This window comes from Oreochromis aureus, linkage group 1 (genome assembly GCF_013358895.1).
Source record: "Oreochromis aureus strain Israel breed Guangdong linkage group 1, ZZ_aureus, whole genome shotgun sequence".
Taxonomy (NCBI): Eukaryota; Metazoa; Chordata; class Actinopteri; order Cichliformes; family Cichlidae; genus Oreochromis; species Oreochromis aureus.
Window position 1 is genome coordinate 26591720 of NC_052942.1, and position 9690 is coordinate 26601409.

The window sequence follows — 9690 nt, forward strand, 5'->3', positions numbered from 1 at the left end:
TTTTTCTTCCACCACGATAAAATCACACTTCATGCAGAGCTCTCTCTCTGAGGAAGAGTTTCCCATCTAAAAATCTGTTTTCTGCATTATTCTCTTGCTTATTACCCACCAGTCTAACGTTGTTTACAGCACTGTCGGGCGTTATTGCTGTTCAGTACTGAGCAAACTTTTTAAAATGATGCAAAATTGCATAATGCTTAGCTGTACTTTGCTCTGCTTCAATTCAGCAGCATCAGGTAATGGTCACATGTTGATTCGTGGTTTCCTCCAGTTTTTGTTCTACTGCAGAATATTTTTAAGGTTGTCATTTATTTACCACTGTAAATGTTCTATGTACCACTTAGGATTTAGGTCAACTTCTCATCTCTATTGGCAGGTTAAACATCTCTATGGATGAGCTTTATGAAGAGTGTGTCACTGCAACCAGCCTTCTGGAGCACTTCACCAAAGAACATCAGGAGAAGGAAAAATGGCAGTCCGAGGGAACAGCAGAGAAGTGTGTAACCACGGTAATTTCTGACCCCACTTCCGCCAGTCCCTTTATTGTGGCGGGAATGAACCCCGTATAAGTTCCGGGTCAATCGGCTGCATGTTCCCTGCTCCTCTGGCTGCTGTTGTCCCTGTGGTTGGCGTTCTTGTCAGATATTGACAACTTTTACACTACATACTAGTTGACAGCGTGCAATAACCCGGCCGATTCATTCATCTTTACACCACCTCACAATCGACTCAACGGTGAGTTATTTGTTTGTTTTGTTTTGCCACAATGAATGAAACTGCGGAGCCTCGGTCGCGCATTCCAAAACGCCGGTAAGCTAATGCTAGGCTAGTGACTGAAAGTGCAATTACTAGTTTTATTTATCGAATATTGTTGTTTTTGTTTGTTCAACTATGGCCGAATGTTGGACTAACGTATCAAGAGTTGAACGAGTGATTTGAAGTTTGTAGTTTTGTCCGTTTTGGATGTTTTTTGTTACTTTTCTGATTAAATGCCAAAGCGGCCTATGAGACTTTTGTATTGAGTTAACTTCCATTTCGATTATTGAACTTGTTGCGCAACACCTGTGATTAAATGAGTTTTGTAAATATATTTGATTAACTTTGGATACTGTTTATTAGCTTTATTGCTGATATACTTTGATGGGACCCATGAGAATGTTTTTTTTCTATAATAGTATTTTGAATGATATTCATTATAAGAGATGACGACTATTGGTTTATTGATTGTTGTATGAAACATGGCATTAATTACTTGACTGTGTTATTTATGGATTTATTTATTTATTTTGTCATAGCAGTAGAATACTGTTTCATTTTCTTCTGTGAATGATAATTTATGTTTTTGACCTTGTTTAGGTCAGGTTTTTTTTCCCCGCGATCATCTCTGATCAGCGCGGGATGGCGAGCCACCCAACTACCGCTGCACTGCGGTAGGACTTGTGATGCTATGGATTGAATCGAACTGTTTCCCCATGACCTATCACAGGTCAATGACACTGAACTAAATTTTATACTGGACTAAACCTCATCCCACCTCCTTTTGGGAACTTGATAAGCTGTTTTGTATTGTCACCAGCATTATTGTTTGATATATAATTTTTTTTTTTTTTTTTTGTACATCTGTCTATACAATTCTCACAACAAACATAATATATATATATATTTTGAGTTCTATTTTTGTTTCCTGTGTTTTATTCACACACTCAGGCTCCATAGTCGAAACTACTTCTGGTTGCTCATTTTCTATGAAGCTGCAGTCAGGCGCCCTGGTCCTTCACCGTGTTACAAGTGGATGGAAATTCTTCAGGCAGCTGACCTCCCCAATAATGCAGGCTGTTGTATCCTTTGTACTCAGCATCCCATCTTCCACTGGGTTTGAGGAGAAGAATAAGTGGACTGATGTGCGGAACAAATGTTCTACTGAGTTAATTAGAAGTGAGCTCATTGTCAGTCTAAATTATGATATGTCTTGCTCAGAGTTTTACTCTGCAGTACTGAAAGACAAACAACTCCTAACTGCAGCAAGAGCTCAAAAAAATACAAATGGAAAAAGTAGTCTCTTTCCACATAATGTAGCATTGAGCTTTTGAGTTCATGAGTTTGTTGGGTTTTTTTTACTTCAACTTTCAGCTACAGTCAAGGCCTTTGAGGCACAAATATTGTGTTTACAGGTGTTCCACAGACTTTGTTTGCACTTTTCTAATTGCACTAAATGTGCGCTGTTACAAGAATGTTTTTCTTTCTATTGTTTTCTATTAATTTATATAATTTTAGGTTAAGCAGGACAGAGTTCTTTGTGTTAATTTTGTCATTTTGCACAAAAAGTGAAGCGTACCAGTCCTTCGTTTAGGAAAGAGACCTATTTTATTGTGTTAATGTTGTCATTTTGCGTTAAAAATAAATGGCTAAATGATCATTTGTTTCCCATGTGTTCATATCACAAAGAATATGCATCTACTTAAATCAACTTCAAGTCAAATGGTTAAAAAAATAATTTCACACACAAAAAAAGAGCTAAAAAAAATTCACCACACAGGGAAGGGTGAAGACAATTGGGTCGCCCGGCCCTGGCCACGAGGTGTCCCTTATTTATTTTTCAGGAAGTTGGCAACCCTAGGTGGGTGCTATGTTACTGATGTTGATCTTTATTTTGTTCATACGGTTAATAGAGTTTCCAACCCTCCCGTAAAAAACAGAATCCTCTGGTATTCAGAGAAAATATTACGCGTTTCGTATTGAGGTGAAAAGGAACACAGTTTGTCCCGGACTTCAGCTACAATGAAAAAGACACAAAGCTGGAGTTATTCTGTGTTTACGTTGCAGCTGCCTCTTCTCCTCTCATTCTCTTCCCTCCCTCTCCTGTTGCTACGTCAATCATGAAACTGATCAATGATCAGCTGGTCGGCTTTTCTCTCTTGGTTGTTTATCGCCCACTTTGCGCCAGAAAGAAGAAACCAGCGCGCTAAACAACAGCAGCACGTTTAAGCTTGATCAGCTGTTGTTAGAATTTATTTAATATTAATTTCTAGTATCAGCTGATGTTTGCTGGAGCCACAGCTGTAAAGCTGCTGGTCAGGATGTCGGTTTGGATATGTGGTGAGAGGGAAACATGAAGATGAAACCAGGAGATGTCCTTACTGAATCATCAGAGCTGAACAGGTGATGGAGAAACAGGTTTACCTTTTAGGTGACATGAATGAGTTGAAGGGAAGTTATGAACTGTTTCTGAGAGACAAATAACACCAGGATCCTTTTCTAAGCAGCTGACAGCTGGTAACTGTGCAGGGGCGGGTCTAGCAAAGTGTTGCCAGGGGGCCAGGTAGGGCATTAACAGGGAGAGGTGGGCACAAGGAAATACTTTTCTTTCTTATTCTCATTTCAAATGTCTCGCTTTTAAAAAAAAAAAAAAAAAAAAAAAAAAAAAAAAGTAATTATCTGAGTCTTACAACAAGCAATTGATAGATTGATACATATCAGAACAGTGTACATCACTGTCACAACAGTGTTTGTTTTCATTCAAAGGCTTTATGATTTTTCCTATAATGGCGGGCCGGTCTCTAGTCAAAATGCCCGGGCTGATTTTTTTTGTCCCAGTCCAGCTCTGTATGCAGCTCATCTGCAGTCTGGTGTTACATCTTCCTATTCAGAAGGCAGAATTTCCGAGTTCTGAGTACAATCGAAAGCACCACGACTGCAGTTTTTGAGTTGGATGTAAAAAGCAGGCTAGAATCGTGCAGCGGTCAACGACGGTCCATGCGTGGGATTTCTCTCGTGGAAATGTGCACATTATTTTTTCTTTCTATTGGTAGGTGGCACAGTGCACTTGTGGCAAGTAAGCAAGCTAGAAGACTGGCAATCTTGCTGGGTATCCAGTTACGGAAGCAACACATTAACCAGAGAATTCTGAGTAAATCCAAAGTTACTTTCCCTAGTAACTAGTTACTCTGAAAGTAATGAGTAACTTGAAGTAACTGAGTTACTTTTTATAGAAGTAACTAGTAATGTAACTAAGTTACTAATTTAAAGTAACTTACCCAAAACTGATTCTGACACATAATTTATGCGCTGTTAGTGAATGAGGGCCGTTTTTTGTTTAAATGGTACATTTTTTCAGTTTAAACATTTGATTTGTTTTTAATGTTTTATTGTGAATAAAATCTTGTTTGTTTTTTGGGGGGGAAGGAGATCTAAGGTACATTTCTTACCTGTACATCATTAGCAGTCTGCATTAATTTGCACATCTCTTACATGAATGTTAGGGCTTATAGATGAATATGGAAGTTCTGAAAGTGCTGACAAATATATTCATGAATTCTTCTTTGCTGATCTCTAGGACAACAGTGTTTAGGGACTGGAATTAGGATTTCCAGAAAGTTTGGAGCTGGTGGTTTACATTATCCTTCCAATTGTCTCCGTCCTCCTGCTGGCTGTCCTGGTTAAAAGGAACAAATGATATGAATTGCATGCTGGTCTTTATTTACTGTCTTTATTAAAGTTGATTCTGTTCATCTGGACGTAGCATTTTCAGTGGGAGAAATGTTTCATTACTCATCCAAGTGGCTTCTTCAGTCTCAGCTGACTGCAGGTTTCCCCAACCTTATAAACAGTACATTTGCACAATGACTGAAACTAGGACCACTGAATGAACAATGGGCTGGGAGGTCAGTTTAACCCCAGTTTAACAGTTAGAAATCCAGAAGTTTCAGGTTTTCGAACAGTTTTGGGGTCAGGACGAAACAGTTACAGTTTTTTCTGATTGCTTAAGCACATTTTTTGTAACTATTGGCTATTTTTGCAAAACTCTACACACAAATGTCAAAGGAGTTTGCAAAGAAAAGCGTCTGGACTTCTTTGAGTTGCTTGAAGACGTTTCACCTCTCATCCGAGAAGCTTCTTCAGTTCTAAGGTCAAATGGCCGAGAGTCCCAGATTTAACCCAGTGGGAGTATCCCCCCAAGGAGGGACAAAGGACCCCCTGGTGATCCTCTAATCACATGCGCCAAGGTGTGAAAGTGGGTGTGGGACCTAATCAGCCAGGGTTTCGGGTGAGCCCATTGTGAAACCTGGCCCCACCCTATCATGTGATTTCCTGAGGTCAGATGGCCCAGGATGTGAGTGGGCGTTAAGGCGTCTGGGGAGGGAACTCAAAACTGGATTATAGATGGCAGACAGTTGGTGTCGTAAACCACCGCCTCTCAAAGAAGTCCAGACGCTTTTCTTTGCAAACTCCTTTGACTACGATGACCTGGATGACTGAGAACCTTCACAGACTCTACACACAAATAAGAAAACCTGTCACCCAATTATCAAAACATTGTAGTTCCCTTGCAAAAGCGAACACAGCTAGATTAACTCTTCACACCTTCGTAAAAATGGTGTTTTCGTATCAAACAGTACACACAAGCCATCATCTACTAAGCACACAATGCGCCAACTGCACACTGATGGTATGAATACAAAACACATCTGGCTTTTGCTTTCTCTGTGTACAGATGTCAATTTGAGGTCACACTTTTGTCATAGTGTCATGTAAACATACAAGGATCCAAACTTCAAGTATTGGTGTTTATTCACACTCATCAACACCAAGTCAGAACACAAAATAGGAATTTCCCAAAAAAAAAAGGGAAAAAAAAAGACAATCAGCCTACATCATGTCGTCTTTCTGAGTCCGGCCACAAAATTTCGTCCACATCGCATGCGATATCCTCCAGTCCAAGGCACCGGGGAAAATATCTCCTTGAATGACGTATCCAGGCCTGACATGATGCTTGGTCAGTATCTCCACATGCCTCCTCCATTGCCTGTAAAAGGGCTACCTGTTGATGAGGATGACGGTCGTACACTTTCCAGCGCCAGGCAGAGAAGAACTCCTCGATGGGATTTAAGAATGGAGAGTATGGAGGGAGGTTGAGTGCCATGAAGGATGGGTGGTCTGTAAACCAGTTGCGGACCAAAGCAGCCCTATGGAAACTAACATTGTCCCATATGATGACATATCGGGTCTGCTCTGGTCTCTGAACAGTGAGCATGTCATGCAAGGTGTCCAGGAATGCAATAATGTGTGCAGTGTTGTATGAGCCTATGGTTGCATGATGGTGAACAACACCATTTTGGCTTATAGCTGCACACATGGTTATGTTACCACCACGTTGTCCTGGGACACTGATGATGGCACGGTGTCCAATAATGTTCCTGCCACGTCTCCTGGTTTTACTGAGGTTAAAACCGGCCTCATCCACAAAAAGTAGCTCATGTCCCATTGCATCTGCTTCTAGTTCCATCACTCTCTGGACAAGGATTCCATCACTCCTCTGATTCTCACTCTTCTCACTCTTGCTGCTCCTTCCATTGTACTCCACATAGACAGCTTACCTGTGGCCTGTTTATAGTGCTTAGGCTGATTGCAAAGTGGACTAATTATCTAAAACAGTTTTCCCATGTGAAAGTGTGCCAGACAGTTGGCAAAATAGTGTTAATGATAGCCATACATGTGTATAATTTTGCTAGGAGTGTGTTGGAAATTTGGTAATTGACTGTAAGCAGTGAGTTGTGTTTAAAGTTCTGCAAAAAGAGTGTTGTGCAGTGAATTGTGCCTACAGTTTTGCAAAGTGTGTGTTACAAAATGGCAAACTGACTGCAAAGCAGTGTTTGTGCTTTTAGTTTTGCAAACTCAGTGAGTGGTTTTGCTATAAGTATTAATAGTTTTAGAAATTGTGCTATAAAAATCACAGTTTGATTCTTATAGCAGGACTGTTTTCAGCCGTGCAACCTGGACAAATGCAGGTGAAATTACAAGACTTGGTTAACAAATCAACTCTTCGAATCAGATTTTATTCAAATAATTTATTCACAGCAATGCATTAAAGTGAATGAAAATATAACCTGTGCATGTTTTTAAATACAAATACAGTGGGCAAAATATGTCAACAGGATTAAATACTCAGACATATGATACACATTTCTTCTTATCTGTTGCTGGTAAACCACACAAGAAAGCAACATTTTCTGCTACACCAAGTCCACCTACGTCCACTCTATATGACAGCTTATCTTGAGTGTTACATATTTAGTTTTTTTTTTTTCACTTTCAGATCACCTCAAATCATTTCTAGTGATTGTCTCGACATTCATACGTTTCAAATGCGTTATAAAGATAAATAACCAAAGCATGACCTTTGCATCCACGGCAGCTCTACAGGTACGTTTACCCACTCTCACTCTGAGGTCTTTAACAGCTGTGTTTACAATCACTCGGTTTCTGAGTGAATCCACTGCACGGACCCTCAGTTTTAACAACATCACATTATGCCTCATGTTATATTTGATAGCTGCAGTTGACAGTGATGCTGAAAATGATGTTAACTGTTCACGTTGACCGACAATGAGAACACATTCAGGTTGAAGCAACGCAGAAACAAATGCTCATGTACTTTAGATAAAACATGTTTTGAGCACATGGATGAAGCTTTACAACTTTCTGAACTCTGATATCTGAACCCTGTGCACTCATACTAGATTTTCTCACAGCTCTAACAGAATTAGTCAATTGACAAACATATTAATTGCAAAATCATACTTGCTACTCTTACACAACAAAACATTTAGTCACGACTGAGTCTTTTTTTTTAACCATTAGTGCTTTTACTTCAGTAAAGTGTGTGGACATCTCCGTCACCACCTACAGCACAAACACTGGTTTTTAAAGTTGGACTGTTAGAAAATACTAGAGTCTTCCTGTGGTGTCAGGACAAACAGGAAGAGCTGTGAACATTCAGAGTGAAGAGGTTCGGTTGGTGTGAAAACAACAAGCATTCTCAGTGAATTTGAGTGCAAAACTGTAAACTTGGTACATAATGACGATTAGCCCTCAGTTTGAGTCATGAGACACCGCCATGACCTCACAGTGTATTTACAATCTTGAGTTAAAATCAACAAATAACAGACGCCACAAACTCAGAACGCTTTAACACGTGCGCTTTTCTTCACGCTGATGGAAACGTAGGTCTCTGTTTCAGCCCTGGTGGACCAGGACGCTGCAGAAACGCCTGGATTTAAACTGGAATTCTGATACGTTCTGGCTGTCTTTAAAAAAATAAGAGTGACAGCAGTACAGCGATACTTTTTAATGACTGCTCCTTATTTCACTTAAAAGTTTTAGAAACATCTAGTTTTGCGTAATTACCCTAAAAGCTTTTTCCTGTGGAGTATTCATTACACACTGTGTCAAAATCGCAGGTTATTTCTGATTAAAAATCAATTTTAAAAAAAGAAGCTGCCCAAAGTGAAAACACACCAACTACACTCTGCAATAAATATACTGTATGCTTAACAGCTACCTGATCTAAATAATTACAATGATTACAATTTAATATAGTAACCTTTTCTGTAAAAATACCTTAGATTTGAGCTTTATTTGACATATCATGTGTTTCTAACTTCTTTTAATCTAAGCTCAACTCCTCATATCCAAAATACACGGATATCAAAATTCCAGTTTGGGCCTTTTTCCGATCAAACTCTCTGAGGTGTAAATACACAGCTGGCTTCATGAGAGAGAACTGAAAAACAGAATTTGTGTTGGAAATGAGCTCTAAATGAAAGCAGAGCAGTTGAGCTTTCTTTCATGCTGAGAAACTAAATACATTCAAAAGTGACGTGGATGTGTTTTTTTTTTTTTTTTTGTAGATATATGTATAGAAAATCTAAGAAAGAGTCATTTTATTGTTCATTCTCATACAAAAACAACACCAGAGAAACACAGTTCAGTCAATTTCATCTGAAAGTGTTCAGAAACAGAAATCTGAACTGTTCCTGCAGATCCAATCGTTACTGTCATAGGGAAAGCCAACAACAAAAAAAAGAAAATTAAAGAAAGGTGATGGTTAATAACTTTTGCATAAATGGGCTTTAGTCTGAAATTTAAGGATAGTATTTTTTTCTCTCTCGACAGCAGCGATTCGCTCTGACAGGATGCTGGAGCAAAAAAACACTGTTCCTGTTGTCTCGATAGTTTATCATAAATAATCCCGTGTAATTTGACATCAAGTGAAGACGTGGGAAAGGCTATACCATACCATCACAAGTCATAATAAATGTTTATTCGTTTATTTTCTCTGTTTTTTTTTTTTTTTTCTCATTGCTTGTTTGGTAAATAATAAGGGGGAAAAATGTTCCAACATGAGAAGTTCTGTTTTGTATTCATTGTAAAACAGTTTGTGTTTTCCGTCTTCTTTTTTTTCTTTGTAAACTATATCCACAAATACTCAATAAAAATATTTTGAATTAAAAAAAGAGCGTTGGAGCATTTTAGCGCTTAAAGCTGCAGCTTCTGACCACTTGGGGGCGCATTAACAACTGCGAGCTGTGTCTGTCCTCTGCTACAGTTGCTTTTAAGAGCTTTTTGTCTCCATCAGGAAGCCAAAGCAGCAAGGTCGTGAATGCAGATAAACGCTGATGTAAGGGCACATCTTACATCAAACATCTTCCAAAGGACGCTGCAGTCTAGCTGATAACTGCTGCTCAATGATCAGACACACTCCTGTAACACTGTTCCTTTCTCATATGAGGAGTGACACCCTCCTGGCTGAAGCGCTAATTCACCCAGTAACTGAGAGAAGTTATCTAAGATCCCAGAGAGAAGGGAATTAAATTAATTTTAAGTTAATTAGATTTGTTTTGTGTCATTTCA

General features: G+C 39.1%; 1 long non-coding RNA gene across 1 annotated transcript; it reads left to right on the top strand.

Annotated features, from left to right (window-relative positions):
• The first annotated feature begins 490 nt into the window (after window positions 1–490).
• On the top strand, window positions 491–2489 carry LOC120438715. Its single transcript, XR_005612100.1, has 3 exons — window positions 491–735; window positions 1357–1430; window positions 1708–2489. It is a non-coding gene; the product is annotated as an uncharacterized LOC120438715 (long non-coding RNA).
• The last annotated feature ends 7201 nt before the right edge of the window (window positions 2490–9690 follow it).